The sequence below is a fragment of the Sparus aurata genome, unplaced genomic scaffold, assembly GCF_900880675.1.
Source record: "Sparus aurata unplaced genomic scaffold, fSpaAur1.1, whole genome shotgun sequence".
NCBI classification, from domain to species: domain Eukaryota; kingdom Metazoa; phylum Chordata; class Actinopteri; order Spariformes; family Sparidae; genus Sparus; species Sparus aurata.
The window spans coordinates 212,372-229,175 of NW_022045108.1; the positions used below are offsets into that span (position 1 = coordinate 212,372).

A 16,804-nucleotide genomic window follows, 5' to 3' on the forward strand; every position below is an offset into this window, starting at 1 on the left:
GGGTCCTTCAGAGGAGGCCGGGTCCTTCAGGGGAGGCCGGGTCCTTCAGGGGAGGCTAGGTCCTTCAGAGGCGGGGTCCTTCAGGGGAGGCCGGGTCCTTCAGAGGAGGCCGGATCCTTCAGGGGAGGCTGGGTCCTTTAGAGGACGGGTCCCTCGGAGGACGGGTCCCTCGGAGGACGGGTCCTCGAGAGGCCGGGTCCTTCGGAGGACGGGTCCTTCAGGGGAGGCCGGGTCCTTCAGGGGAGGCTAGGTCCTTCAGAGGCTGGGTCCTTCAGAGGAGGCCGGGTCCTTCAGGGGAGGCTGGGTCCTTTAGAGGACGGGTCCCTCGGAGGACGGGTCCCTCGGAGGACGGGTCCTCGAGAGGCCGGGTCCTTCGGAGGACGGGTCCTCGAGAGGCCGAGTCCCTCGGAGGACGGGTCCTCGAGAGGCCGAGTCCTTTAGAGGCCGGAGATCAGAGGTCCGACTCAACCACAGAAGAGATCGAGCAGAAAACACTCTGAGCATCTGCAGTTGGTTAGCTTAGCTTAGCATAAAGACTGGAAACGGGGGGAATCAGCTAGCCTGGCTCCGCCCTTTGAGTCGCTGTCAGACTCACTGGTTGGTTCTGAGTGTAGTGACAGAGTTCTGTTTCCTCTCAGGACCACTTGGTTCTGGTTGAGCCTGGTTCAGAGAACAGCTGAAGAGGTGACAGGAAACAGAGAGCGTGACACGCAGTAAATGGACCCGGGCCGGGAGTCGAACCCAGGTCCACTGCAGAGCCTCAGAACATGAGACCCGCTCTACCAACTGAGCTAAACAGAACCCTGCAACAACTTTATTAACAATGTCAGAGCCAGAACGTTGTTGATAAAGTTTGTGATTCAAATATGAATTAAAACTGTGTTTAATGTCAGAACTGAAATTATTACAGGAGTGTGTGTGTGTGTGTGTGCGTGTGGCGTGTGTGTGCGTGTGTGTGTGTGTGTGGCGTGTGTGTGTGTGTGTGTGTGTGTGTGTGTGTGTGTGTGTGTGTGTGTGTGTTTTGCTGATTGAGTCATAAAAGGCGCTGATTGTTCTGAGACATAAGATGGTCTCTGAGCAATCTATTCAATTAACACAAACACACACATACACACACACACACACACACACACACACACACACACTGTTCTTCACATTTCCAGCTGACGTGTCTCCGTGGTGACTCGTACTCTGGCAGCTCCACCTGCTGATGTCACAGTCAGCTGATCAGACGTACCTGTGGTTCACACACACGTCACCTGCTCGTCACGTCGCTCCTGTGTTTGTTAGAAATGGACGCAGGATGAATTCCTCCGCTGACTGTGAACAAAACCCCTCCTCTTCCTCTTCCTCTTCCTCTTCCTCTTCCTGTCTCTCTGTTTGTTTGTAACGTTCGAGGACAGACAGAATCCGGACCACCAACATGGCCGCCTGTTTCCAGCTGGATCTGCTCATCAGCCTGAGCTCCTGCAGATTCATCTCCAGGAACCCGCCGCTGTAAAAGATCTACATTAATATTCCATCTGTGTCTAATCTGTGAGATGAGGGTGAGCAGGAGGTGGAGGAGGTGGGGGAGGTGGAGGAGGTGGGGGAGGTGGAGGAGGTGGAGGAGGTGGGGGCCTCCTCAGGAGATAAGACGAGGCCTTTCTGTTCGGGTGTCCCAGTTTCCTCTGCGTTCACGCCGGCCTTCCTGCTAAGCGGTTTTGAAGCGCGCTGCAGAGAAAGCGGCTCTGCTCACATCCAGAGACACTTTTTGAAGTGAAGTTTTTTCCGGGAGGATTTCAGAGGCTTTTGTTGGGCGAGCGGAGCGATGGAGTCGCGGCCCGGCGGTGGATTACTCTCCAGAAAAAAGAGAGAAAAGGCCTCGGCTCGGCTTCTTAATCACCAGTAATCCCTCCATTCTTCAGCACAGTTCTGCCATATTGCTGCAGCTGTGTGGAAACTAAAGTTAGCAGAGACGACTTCAACTTCTGTCTGCGACTCGTGTTGTCGGGGTAAAGAAAGAAGAGAGGACGGATTAAAGACGCGACATCAGCAGCTCCGTTCTGTTTGTTCACATATTATTTGAAAATTAGGAGGAAGAGTTCACTGACAGTCGGACACGTTCACTCACCAGAACAACCAAGTTCTGGTTCTGCCACCTCGTCAGAGCTCAGCAGCAGCACGATGTCACGAGTGTCAGGCTGCAGATCCAGATGTTCTGGAGTCGGAGCAGGTTCTGTTCTGGTCCTGTCACACAGTGTGTGACAGGACCAGAACAGAACCTGCTCCGACTCCAGAACATCATGTAAACATGATCATCACCGGGTCAGAACCCCAGTAAATCCACAGCAGTATTCTGTAATTCTGTATAATAATATAATATATTTGCAACAAAGACGCAATATTACTGTAAAAACACGGTGTTTAACTGTAAAATGACACGATGATGTAAAACTGTAATAAGTATGTAAATAAACATTTTACAGCATTAGCACTGTGCTCACCTGTTGTTAGCATGCTAGCCTGTTAGCACATCAGGCAGAAGATGGTTCTGATGTTGGAAGAACAGAACCTGCACAGAAATATGCTGCATTTATTTATTTTTCTGTGGAATCATTTAACAGTGTGAATACAGAAATATACTGTAATTCTGGTCTACAGACTTCTACTGTAAAGTCATTTTACAATACGGATACAGTAAAATTACGGTATGTTGCTGGCGTCTTTACTGTAAATGATAGAAATACAGAAATATGCAGTTTTTCTGGTTTACATTAAAGTCATTTTACGTATGAATACCGTAAAAATAACGGCATACTGCTGCCAGCTCTTTACTGTTATTTTACACAGCGAACAAACTTTCTGTCAAATATCAGACGTCTAAATATTACACCTGTTCTGATCACTTTATTTTGAAGGGGTTTTGCATCACTCTTCCTGTCTTTGTCCTCTTCCTGCTTGTTGTCGTCAGCGGCTCAAACAACATGAAAACATTCATTGAGCCACACAGATTCATACAATCTGTTTTCTGATGATTAATATTTGAATCTGACTCTTGAATCTTCGAGTGTCATTCTGTGTTCTCGACCCGCGACCGAACAAAAAACACCGTCTGTTATTTTCCAGGAGTGTCGAGGAAACGTCTTTGAGGTCTGGAGTCCTTTTTAAAGTCGTCTTTGTTGGTTTCGAGCAGCACTTAGCGTCTGACTGAAGAGTCATTCACACACAATCCAGACCAAAGTGAACTCAGACATCATTAAAGATGTTCTGGTTCTGCTTTTGAAGCCTTTTCAGACGATAAGACGGCCGGTCGAGGAGTTCAGGGACACTTCAGGGACACGACAGCAGCTCGCCGCGTCACGTTAAGATCAAGTCCAGAACTTTATTCACAAACATGAATTTAACAGGCGTGGATGTTGGGGACAGGAAGAGGAGAGGACGGAGGACAGAACCCAGCCGGGAACATTCACATGAACCTCTTCCTCTTCCTCCTCTTCCTCCTCTTCCTCCCCCTCTTCCTCCTCTTCCTCTTCCTCTTCCTCCTCTTCCTCTTCCTCTTCCTCCTAGTCCTCTTCCTCTTCCTCCTCTTCCTCTTCCTCATCCTCCTCTTCCTCATCCTCCTCTTCCTCTTCCTCCTCTTCCTCTTCCTCCTCTTCCTCATCCTCCTCTTCCTCATCCTCTTCCTCTTCCTCCTCTTCCTCATCCTCCTCTTCCTCTTCCTCTTCCTCCTCTTCCTCTTCCTGATTTTCTCTCTTTGTTGCTGCTCGGGACGCTTTACCAACCCAACATGTGTCTATTTGACGTCCTGGGAATGAGACTCAACAATCAACTGTCTTTGTGGTGCGTTCAGGAACAGCTGGGACAAATCCTACTGATTCTACCTTTAACTTTAATAGTCTTTGAATTCTATTAATATGACGTGAGCTTCAGTTAGCTTTGAGCACAAATGTCCTTCAGAGGGAGACTTTTTACTCTGATACTCTGAGTACATGTCAGAGCCTGTAATCTATTACTTTACTGGAGTACACAAGCTGGATCAGTACTTTCATGAACTGAAGTGAGATGAGACAGAGACTCTGTTGATCTCTGGAGGATTTCAGCTCTCTCTAAACTCACATAATGTCTGCCACCTGGTAAATAACAGGATATATTCGGCCTCCGGCTCCCGGTGGGGTTCGCACCTCTAACCCTGACGGTGAGAGTGCCTTGCTCCACCGAGGGAATCCAGCCTCACCTCCACGTTACTGTGAGTGCTTTAATCTCAGGTGTGACTCCTCTGAGGGGGGATATGGAATAATGTATGAGGAGGATGTAAATGTGACGAGCAGAGGAGAGAGGAGAGAGGAGAGAGGAGGCGACGCGAGGAGAGAGGAGAGAGGAGGCGACGCAAGGAGAGAGGAGAGAGGAGGCGACGCGAGGAGAGAGGAGAGAGGAGGCGACGCAAGGAGAGAGGAGAGAGGAGGCAACGCGAGGAGAGAGGAGGCGACGTGAGGAGACAGGAGACGACGCCAGGAGAGAGGAGACGACGCGAGGAGAGAGGAGGCGACGCGAGGAGAGAGGAGACGATGCGAGGAGAGAGGAGGCGACGCGAGGAGGGAGGAGACGACGCGAGGAGAGAGGATGCGACACGAGGAGAGAGGAGGCGACACGAGGAGAGAGGAGGCGACGCGAGGAGAGAGGAGGCGACGCGAGGAGACAGGAGACGACGCGAGGAGAGAGGAGACGACGCGAGGAGAGAGGAGACGACGCGAGGAGAGAGGAGACGACGCGAGGAGACAGGAGACGACGCGAGGAGAGAGGAGGCGACAACAACACAGGAAGTCATCTGTGTTTACGTTTACAGACATCAGCTGTTTGTTTGTTTACATAAAAATCATTATAACTTGTGACGTGTTTACAGACGACAGAACAAACATCACAGTGGTGATGACATCATGGTTATGTTACCTCATGGTGATATAACAGCTGGTATGACATCATTATTGATTGACAGGGTCTCACATCATGACATCATGTCTGACTTCAAGAGACTTTTTGAACTTTAAGCGTGAAACAAACGTGGAGTTTTGTTTTCCACATCGACGGGATGCTTTAACTGCGGTCACCTCCTCGTCTCTTTGAACTGCATTACCCAGAAGCCCCCAGTGGGCGGCCATGACAGAGAGCCTCATTTACACGTCGACACTGAGAAGAAAGAAGAGAGAGCTGAGGGAGGACTGAGGGCTAATTATCACACCTCAACTAATGAGAAGGAAGGACAGGAAGTCGTAATTATCACCTGCCAGTGGCTCAGCTGTGTGTGTGTGTGTGTGTGTGTGTGTGTGTGTGTGTGTGTGTGAGTGTGTGTGTGTGTGTTTGTGTGAGTGTGTGTGTGTGTGTGAGTGTGTGTGTGTGTGAGTGTGTGTGTGAGTGTGTGTGTACTCTCTGCACACACATTTCTATAATGTGTCAAATCGACTGAATATTTAATCAAATGTTCTTTAATATTTTCTGAAACTCACTTTTGTATCAACTCAAAATGTAGTTACATTTTTACTGTAATAATTATTCATCAGCTGCTGAATTTGACGAGTTCAGTAAAGGTGATTTTAACTGTTTTCCTGACTCGTAGTCCTGGTTGGTGGGTCTCTGGTGTTCTGGAGGCCGAGCAGCGACTTTTATCTGAAGAATTTCACTGCAGAACATTCAAGTGGAGGAGAAACAACCAGACAGACATCAGTGTCCTGCAGAAATGTCAGTTTGACCAATCAGATCCTGTTTCAGCCTCATCAGCTGGTCTCACGGCGTCTCACACTGTCTGACAAACGTTCATCTCAACACTCAGTACGTTTACATGCACAGCTGAGTCAGATTACAGCCAGAGTTCCACTCTGCTGCTCAATCAGACAACTGCAACTGTCCGAGTATACATGCCGGTGAGAAAATCAGATTATTGTCCGGAGCATGTCATACCCGGTACGCTAGGTGGCGCTGTACCCATTTCAACTAGTGGTAACAGAAACACCTCCGGCTGACCTCTTTACGTCACCAGCAACAACAAACTGCCTCGACATTCCAGAAAGATGGCGTACGAAGAGCGAGACGAAGCTACATCTTTGTACACTTCATATATGGTGTACATGATAATTACACACACTAGATGCACAATGGAGCTCTTTCTCTCTTTCTTGTGGTGATTTCGGAGGAAAGACGCCGCCGTCCTTCTACTTCCGGCTCACGGCCCCGGGGAAAAAGATCTCGAGCCTGCACAGAACGCAAAATCCGATCTGATCTGATGGAACGTATACATGCAGGAGTAATGAGACTATCAATCAATAATCTGGGTGTTTTAATTCGACTATGAGAAATCCGATCTGGTTCGATTTTAGTCACACTAAGATGTATACATGCATCTTAAAGATCAGATCATAGTCGGACTGACACAGTAATTCAGTTTTCTTGAGTGTCATGTGAACACACTGAGTGAGTCCGGGATGATATCAGCCTGCAGGGTGACAGTGATGCTGATGTAGCTGACAGTCACGCCATGACTTTATATGTTGGTCACAGAAACCGGACTTATTGGGCCTCATGCACAAAACATAAATGACCAAATCTGATTGTGATGAATAGTTAATGAACTGTGCTTGTTTCTCTTGAACGTCCTCAGCCTGCTCAGCAGTTTGGATCAGCGCTGACTGAGTTCTTCACACTGACCCGTCTTCAGTCTTCCTGTGTCAAACATTTCACACGTGTTAGTGTCAGATCAGCTCACTCAGGATGTCACACGGGTTTTTACGCTGGTTGCTCAGCTTCCTGTCAGTATTTAAATCAGATAAACATGTTTAACTGTGAGTCAGCCTCCAGTGAAGTCTCTTCTGCTGTCAGATATAGTGTTAGAGGAAGTGATGTCAGCGCTGACCTCTGCTGCTCTGTGCACACACCGAACTGACGCCTTCACTGCTGAGACCTGCCGCTCTGAACATCAGCTGTGAGTACTCAACGCTGTTTCTCACAGTTTGTCTCGTTTGAGAGTGACTGCTCTGTGCAGGAGAGTCCGGCTGCTCCTCAGGACTCGATCTGTTATTTATTGATCACAGTCTTTGGAGGGTCCAGTTAGGAAATCACTCAGAGTGTCGGCAACAGTTTATTGGTTGAGATTTAACGTAAATGTTTGTAAAATGATCCAGTCGAACTCAGAGTGAACTGAAAGCTGGAGCTGAACTATCAGTACAGAAAAGGTTTTCAGCTGAATGTCCTGCAGAGGTCGTTGATCTGTAGGAGACTGATCACACTGAATCATTGATTTATTTGTTTCACTCTTCACTTCTTTAATGCAGTGATGAGCTGCAGCTGAAACTGCTCCTGACTTTGTGCAGATAACGTGGAACTATTCAAAGAGCAAATCCATAAATCTACATAAACTTTACATATTTTAAACAATATTTTTCTCTGTATAAATGAATGAATTGATGTCGGTTACGTACATTTTGAGATTATTAAAGATTATTGAACCAAACTTTCTGAAGCTCAGGGATTATTTTATCCTGTATAAACAAATGCATAACTCAGAATATCGGCAATACTAAAGAAAGATAATTAAACTATATAATTATATATACTGGTTATATTGCTTGATTTGAAATCTCATTGGCTACACGATGCATCAGTCATCTGGAGGCTGGCGTGTAGGAGACTCAGGAGTGAGGAGGAAGAAGAGAGAGAGCATCACCTCATTGGCTGTTGTAGGCTGTAGGGCGGGCATATCTGCTCAAATGAGCTGTCAATCAAACAGCAGCCCTCTCAGATCTCCTGTGGCGGGTTTGAGGCGTCTGCTGCAGAATGGGAGGAGTCGTTTTACAGATGAAAGCTTTATTTACCTGTTGGCCATCGCTCTGAAATATGACGTTACGCTGATGACACCCAGCTTTATGTCTCCACCAGGTGGATCCAGGTCAACTACCAAGCTAGTTGTTTTCCTTTTGCTAGGCTAAGCTAACAATCTCCTGGGCTCATGTTCACTGTGCAGGCCTGCTGAAAGTGTCAACCTTCTTATTTCTCTGTCTACTAAACAACTTTAATGGATGAAGTGATGTTGTGTGAAATGTTCTGTTCTCTTCTACAGATTCAGCAGCATCAGATCTCCACGTCTGTCGCAGTGACTCCACAGACGTCCCTCCGCTGGTCTGAACCATCAGCATGTCAACAACTCGTTCTTGGTGCTTCACACAGAGACTTTCTGTCTTTGCTCTGTGTCTCCTGCTTCATCCTCATCTTTCACTTTCCTATTCACTGAAGAACTGCAGCGTCGTTTACTCCGAGGATGCTTCGGCTGACATGTTTCTGGATTGCTCAAGCCGTAAACTTGTTGCCGTCCCTGACGACATCCCCAAAGAAGCAGTCTCAGTTAAACTCTCCCTCAATCAGCTTCAACAGATTAACAGGGAGGATTTCGGCGTCTTGTTGAAACTAAAAGTTTTGTTCCTTCACTCAAATCAAATCACTCATGTGGACGACGGATCCTTCGTCCACATGGTGTCGCTGACAGAGCTCCGGTTGAGTTTTAACAAACTCACCAACCTGACAAGAAACCTCTTCCAGGGGCTGTCAAGTCTTACCAAGCTGGACCTAGCAATCAACAATATTCAGTTCATTCATCCCTCCGCCTTTCAGTCCCTGTCCAGCTTACAAACCTTAATTCTCAACAGCAATAAGCTCCAACACGTTGCTGACATTCGGCCCGTCCTACAGCTGCCACACCTCAAGAATCTGAATGTGAGCAATAATCTGTTTCACTCCTTTCAGACCAAAGATCTGCTGCTGAACACGACCTCGGGCCTGCAGAGGTTGGACGTTGCCCTAAGTAAGTATGAAAATTTCAGCATCACATCACAGATCTTTCCCGACCTCGAGATGATAGATTTTTCTCAAAGTAGCTTGAAATGGGTCGAACCCGACGGGCCTTTACTGAGGAACATCACTCGGCTGCACTTCAGTCAGACTGTGATTCCTTTCGATGAGATCCAGAACATCCTGCGGAGCGCCGACTCCCTGATGGAGCTCAGACTGAACAGTATGAAGGAAGTGGATCCACAAAGGACTCTTAGACACGGTCTGCAAAATACCGACGCTTGAGGTTCTGGATCTGACTTATAACGATGACGCCAATTTAAGCGCAAAACTTGTAACTTGCTCTCAGCTCAGTCAGCTTTACATGTCCGTTACACAAATGGCTGAACTGCCCAAAGGCTCGCTGCGGTCCATGAAGCGACTGCAGTCCCTCGTCTTAGACTCCAACTTCCTCACCCGAGTGCCGGATGACATCAGGAGTCTGTCCTCTCTCGAAAACCTAAAACTTAATAACAATCAGATCTCCACACTGGGCTGTGAGGATTTTGTGAACACAACAAATCTCCAACAGCTTTATCTGCACAACAACCGCATCGCCAAACTGGACAGGTGTGTCTTTAGAAACCTTAATGAGCTGAAGGTTTTAGATTTGAGTCGCAACCTGCTGTGCACATTCGGAGGCGCCTTTGAAATCGGGCCGCAGCAGCTCGAGTTCTTGGATTTGAGCAAAAACGACATGTACAGCCTTGAAAATGGCGTTTTTAAAGGTTTAGGGTCCCTAAAATATTTGAATGTGATGTCAGATAAAACCGTAAACGTGAATCGAATGACGTTTGACGGAATGAAGAACCTGAGAACTCTTCACGCGACTCTTCCATACGAGTATGAGAGCAACTTCGTGGGTTTACAGCGACTGGAAAATTTTACAGTGTACTTAAACACTGATTTAAAAAGTGCTGGTCCAGGTCCTGGTGCTGGTTTGTTCCAATTAAAATCTATGAAATTTCTCACCATCACATACAGGGACAGTCAACACGACTACCCCTTTGACATGCCGGTAGAAATGCTCCGGGTCACGAAACATTTAGAGTACTTCACAGCTGAGAACTTATACCTCTCTGCTCCGTCTCCGGACACTTTTCAGTTCAACCCTCAGCTCAAGAGTCTGACGATCAGGAAGGCTGATTTGTCAGATTTGGGTCCTGGACTGTTTAAGCCGCTCTCGAACCTGCAGGCTCTCGATCTGTCCAGCAATCAGCTCAAGTCTTTGGATTTTCTGGCCCAGGCCGATCTGTCTGCGCTCAGATGTTTGAGACTGAGTGACAATGAGATAACAGTGATCAACGAGACCATCTTCCAGTCCCTCCCTTCTCTGACATACCTGGACCTGGGCAACAACCCTTTCACCTGTGACTGCTCTAATGCTGGTTTTATCCAATGGGTGAAGAGCAACAACCAGACATATGTTGCTAACGGCTATCAGTACACCTGTGCCTTTCCCGTCTATGAGCGGGGAGGCAAGCTGCTGGACTTTGACGTCCAGTTCTGTTGGATGGACGTCGGTTTCTTCTGTTTCGTCTCCAGCACCTGCGTGGTGTTGCTTACTCTCCTCACTTCCTTCATCTACCACTTTCTGAGGTGGCAGCTAGTTTACACTTTCTACCTCTTCCGGGCCTTCCTCTACGACAGCAGGAAGAGGAAGAAGGGATCCCCTAACCTCTACGACGCCTTCATATCCTACAACGTTCAAGATGAGGACTGGGTGTACAGAGAGATGCTGCCGGTGCTGGAGGGGGAGCAGGGCTGGAGACTGTGTCTGCACCACAGAGACTTCCAACCAGGTGAACACTTCCTCTGCACATCCTCATTAATTCACTTATCATACAGAAACAACATCCTCGCAGATTCAGACACAGCTCGCTGACATTTCTAACGTCAAGACATGTCCTCACTTAGAAATGTGTTGAAACCCTTAAAAAGACACTCGCTATGTCTCAGTTTATAAATCATGGAGCATCTTTGTGAAGCAGAGGCAGCGGATGTTGTTATAGTGTGACGTCATCTTTAGAAAGGAGGTCAAGGTTCGACCCTGTCCCCAAGAAACCAGTCAAAGTGTACAAGACATCTCGCTCTCAGAGGAACAGCTTTTATTAATTATTACAGCAGCAAAATGAGGAATTCAGATGAAGTAGAATAAAGAGCAACAAAGGCAGGACGGTTGGAGTCCGCCAGTCGTGTCCGGTGTTAAAACCAAACATTAACGTCGAGCTGCGTTAACATGCACATGTAGTTTAGTCACATACGTTCATGGAGTAAAGTTACTTTTCTAATATATGTACAAATGTAAGAAACATTTATTTTTGAGTCTCGTTCCCGACTTGTTGATTAACGGCGCTCCAGGTTCCCCAACTCATCAGAATCTGATTCTCTGGGATTGTCAGACAGGTCGGCCGCCATCCTGAAGCGTCACTTTTTGACAAATTGGGAGTGAGACGGACCTTTATCCCTCTGGCACTGCGTCCAAATCACATGGCCGACTTAAGATGTAGTAGTAGCAAGACGCAGCCTCGCTGAGTCTCTGTTTCAACTCGTGTCAGAAGAGCGGACTTCAAACTATAAACCCGTTTTAAAATTTTGTCGATAGGCCAAGTAAAACCGGATCGATGATAAATAACTTATGTCGTGCTTTTTCCTGAATATTCTCGTCACGTTTGGTGCAGGAAAAAAACAGGTAAAATCGGGCCATTGTAAGGAAAATGGAAAAATGCACCACATCAACCAATCAAAAAAGTATATGTAAAAACACGTGATTTGGTTGCTGAGTAAGAAGAGAAAGTTGTGGGAGGGACGAAAGAGAGACGGCAGTATCGAGTTTTGAGAGTTGAGAGTTTTGTGACATTTAGCGTGTTTGGTGTGTCAGAACAACGAGACGACTTTTATCATGAGGAGTTCATCGAAGCAGCATTTGTTGTTTCAAAAGCCAAAGATAACACTTCCTCTTCCTCTGATCCGCTTCCTGTCTTTGAAGGCCGACATGCTGCAGTTTATTTTTAAAGACTTCATCACACTTGAGTGTTTCACATCCCTCTCACAGATGAACTGAAACTTGTCTTGAAGCCGCCTTGCTGAATGTTGCGTCGGAGCAGAACGAGATGTTTTCAACAAAGACTTCTCAGGTTTAAAATGTGCTCGGCTCTGTGCAGCCTGAGCGTCAGTATCACCCGTAACAATCAGCGTTGGTGGAAGGTTTGTTGGAGCTGCAGTGAACTCTGCTGTAAGGAGATAACCTTCACATCAGCTCCATTTGTCTTCCTGCTGATTCAGCCCATGATTTATTGTCAGAGTATTCCCTCCCTGCAAACCATTAAACAACAAGAAGGAAACTCTAATCAAACAAAAGTTCAATTAAATGTTCACGGAGCTCCTCAAGCTGTTTAAATCAGAATCATTTTCCAAACAATGACTTCTTACTTTCAGACAGAAAGAGACAAAAGCATCTTTTTCCATTTCTGGATTCAGCTCTTTTGTTTTTAACAAGACAGATTTTGGCTAGCTCTTTTTGACCAGGTGGTTTGAGCACTTGTTCAAAGGTTTCCAGCTGAGTCGTCTAAAAACAAGGAGCAGTGAAATGGGTCTTAAAGGGATATTCTGGTGTAAGTTTAATCCATGGTCTAACACACCGTGAAACTGTGTTAGACTCTCTCTTGAGAGATAAAGTTAGCAGATCCAAATATAAACCGCCACCAAAAAGCCACAAATAATGCTCAGAACAGCACCAAACTTCAGCAACAGTACAGATAGGGTCTCAGCACATAGTCCGGGGCATCTAACCTCCGCTAGTGGTTTATATTTGGATCCATTTACTGCAGTGTATTGTTGTTGTGCCGTCGTTTCTGAGGATGCAAAAACTGCGTAAATTAGCGGTCTGCTAACTTGATCTCTCGAGAGGGAGTCTAACACAGTTTCACGGTGATTTAGACCATGGATTAAACTTACACCGGAATATCCCTTTTATGATGCGTTTGGTGGGCACATGATGTCTGAACTGTCGTCTCCACAGGTAAGCCCATCATCGAGAACATCACGGACGCCATCTACGGCAGCAGGAAGACCATCTGTGTGATCAGCCAGCGCTACCTGCAGAGCGAGTGGTGCTCCAGAGAGATCCAGATGGCCAGGTGAGGGCGCCGCCTCCCTCTACACCTGCGTTCTCTCAAGATGTATAATACACGAGTTTGATGGGTGCATTCAGAAGAGAGACTGATGGTGTAACAGTGTAACACCAAGAACATAAGACAATAATAAACTAAGAAAACTAAATAATAGAAGAAAAAATTGAAATCAAATACAAGAAAAAGATGAAGACAAAGGAAGCAGAATTTCTTTGAAGGTCTTATAATTGATTGAAAACATTTGGGAGACAGAACGGGATAAAAATTCAGAATTTAAGGATATAAAGTCTTGCAGAAATAATTAGTTATCAACGCAGGAACTTCTTATGTGATCATGTTTATACAAACATTTACATTTCTAGGAGGCGGTCGACCTCCGTCAGCTCTCACACAACTTTAAACAACTTGTTTCCGATTGTTTCAGTCCCGTTAATGAACTTATGTAACAAAATATTTGAAAGGAACAAAAGAAAGATAATTATAAAAGTATAACAGTTTATGAGTAAGTGAACCATGACGACAGACTCCCACAATGATTCAGCTCTCGGGTCTCTTCTGGTCCATCTGGTTTCTCTCGTTTCTCCAAGAACATAATCGAGGCAGCGATGACGTTTATCAACGCAACATGAATGTGAAAGAAACTTTGTGATCTACAAACTTAACTTCTAGTAGACTGGGTCGACCTTCTCCTGAGTCGGAGCTACATCAGCTCTCACTTGACTTTGAACCGATCGTTTTTCTGAAAATCGGTATTTAAGTATCTGAAAAACTCCCAAACTGATTGGTCTCTCTGGTCACTCCCGTGTCTCTCGCAGCTTCCGTCTGTTTGACGAGCAGAAGGACATCCTGGTCCTCTTGTTTCTGGAGGAGATCCCGGCCTATCAGCTGTCTCCGTACCATCGCATGAGGAAGCTGCTGAAGAGACGAACCTACCTGAGCTGGCCGCAGGCGGGTCAGCACACCAGCGTCTTCTGGCAGAACATCAGCCGAGCTCTGGACACCGGAGACGGTCCCACCGACGGCACAGACCTGCTGACTGGAGCGGTGGTGCGATGAGAACCACCTGAGCCCTCCTGAGAACCACCTGAGCCCTCCTGAGAACCACCTGAGCCCTCCTTAGAACCACCTGAGCCCTCCTGAGAACCACCTGAGCCCTCATGAGAACCACCTGAGCCCTCCTTAGAACCACCTGAGCCCTCCTGAGCCCTCCTGAGAACCACCTGAGCCCTCCTTAGAACCACCTGAGCCCTCCTGAGAACCACCTGAGCCCTCCTTAGAACCACCTGAGCCCTCCTGAGAACCACCTGAGCCCTCCTGAGAACTACCTGAGCCCTCCTGAGAACCACCTGAGCCCACCTGAGAACCACCTGAGCCCACCTGAGAACCACCTGAGCCCACCTGAGAACCACCTGAGCCCACCTGAGAACCACCTGAGCCCACCTGAGAACCACCTGAGCCCTCATGACAACCACCTGAGCCCTCCTGAGAACCACCTGAGCCCTCCTGAGAACCACCTGAGCCCACCTGAGAACCACCTGAGCCCACCTGAGAACCACCTGAGCCCTCCTGAGAACCACCTGAGCCCACCTGAGAACCACCTGAGCCCACCTGAGAACCACCTGAGCCCTCATGAGAACTACCTGAGCCCTCCTGAGAACCACCTGAGCCCTCCTGAGAACCACCTGAGCCCTCCTGAGAACCACCTGAGCCCTCCTGAGAACCACCTGAGCCCTCCTGAGAACCACCTGAGCCCTCCTTAGAACCACCTGAGCCCACCTGAGAACCACCTGAGCCCTCATGAGAACCACCTGAGCCCTCCTTAGAACCACCTGAGCCCTCCTGAGAACCACCTGAGCCCACCTGAGAACCACCTGAGCCCTCCTGAGAACCACCTGAGCCCTCATGAGAACCACCTGAGCCCCAAATACTGTTCTGGTAAATATAATGACTGGATGATATTTTTGATGAACATAACGAGGGACTGAATGTTGATACTGAATGTATCAGTAAAGTTTGTCTCTCCACTCGTAGTGCTTAAAGCGTTATTAAACTTTTCTGTGTTTCAGCTGAGAATCAAACTTTTATTACCAGTTAATTGACCAGTGAAGTGCTTCGTTGACCTCGCTGCCATAAATCAAAGTTTTTATCACCCCAACATGAACATGAAGACAGTTTCTGACTGTTTGCTCGCAGCCTGCGTTTATTTTAGCGGAATATATTGTATATAAATTATAATTAATCTTTTAATTTCTATTCATTCAATCCTCAAATAGAGTTAGTTACAGAGTTAAAGTGGCTTTTGCATTTTGGTAGCTTTTGTCTTATTTATGAATTTTGCCTCCTGATTTTTAAACGTATTTCTTTATCGAACATATTGAATAATCAAACAGATAACATGTGTAATTAACCTGATTATTATACTTCTTTTAACAGTGATGTGTGTTTGTTGATATATCCTCATTTTGTAATAAACTGTCAGAACATCTTCCTCAGAATATCAGAGAGTTATGTCTTCATTTTTTCTTCTTCTTCATTTCCTGTTATATGAAAGCGATAACGTACTTCATATTGTGTGTTCATTATACAGTTTACATATCTAACTATACATATTCTTTTTTATAAGTAAGTCTTAATGCACTTAAATATCAAAAGTACAAGTAAAGTCAAATCAAGTTAAATCAAAATGGACATTTACGTTCATACGAGTCGACTCTTTTTTAAATAATTGGAATCGGCGTTAAAGAAATAAATTTATTTATATCATTCAGGCAGAATAAAATGTTAGCATTTTTTAATTTCTGCAATCCACAGATATGTTAAACTTTATTTTAGAGATGTAAAACGTGACATGTTGGAATTCTATGAGCTGACATTTCCTGTCAGGAGGTGGAGGAGGTGGAGATCTATATGTCATCATATATATATCATCTATAGGTGCGGACGTTGGGACATTTTCCAGCTGTGATTGTGGAGACAGAACCGGAGAGAAAACGCAGCGTTGTGACATGTCTGTGTGTTTGTGTTTGTAAAGTACAAAGATTGTACATCACAGACGAGTGATGTCAGCGAGATGAGCTCTGATGTAAGAAGATCAATAACTGTGATCATTTATCACGATGAGTTTACACACCTCGAGGATTTCATCATCGTCATCGTCACCGACCAGCAGACGTCTTCCGTCCTCACACACACAGAGAATAAACTTTACTGTCCGTGTGTCGTCACGTGATCGTCATTCAGTGAGCCTCGTTAATCTTTATGACCTCACTGAGTGTGTGTGTGTGTCTGTGTGTGTGTGTGTGTCTGTGTGTGTGGTGAGAGAACAAGAGCTGAAATTAAAAGCTGACAGAAGTTCAGTGATGAAGACAAACGACTTTGTGTTCATATAGATTTCACATTTAAAAATCAATATTTCATTTTATTAAGTGACTTTTTTCACTCTGAGCTTTTATATTCAGTCGTTTTAATGTTTTTAGATTTATTTCATTATTAATGTCAGACGACTGTTCGACTGTAATCACTGAACTGTAGGTACAATTATTACATGTCTCAGTTAATTAATATTGATCATCGTATTATACAGAACACATGCAGTCAACTGTCACATTGATCCAAGTGATCTTATGAACACTGACTGGATTTAAATACGTGTTTATGTTTTATTCCTCGTTAAAATGTTCTGACAGAGGCGTGCAGGTGGTCGAGTGGTTAGAGCGCATACCACATACGCAGCCGACCCCGGTTCGATTCCAGCCGGAGGTCCTTTGCTGCATGTCACATCCCCCTCTCTCTCCCATATTTCCTATCTGTCTACTGCTTAA

General features: G+C 46.1%; 1 pseudogene; it reads left to right on the forward strand.

Annotated features, from left to right (window-relative positions):
- The first annotated feature begins 8,073 nt into the window (after positions 1-8,073).
- Positions 8,074-15,478, forward strand: LOC115577660 (toll-like receptor 13; annotated as a pseudogene).
- Positions 15,479-16,804: the final 1,326 nt, after the last annotated feature.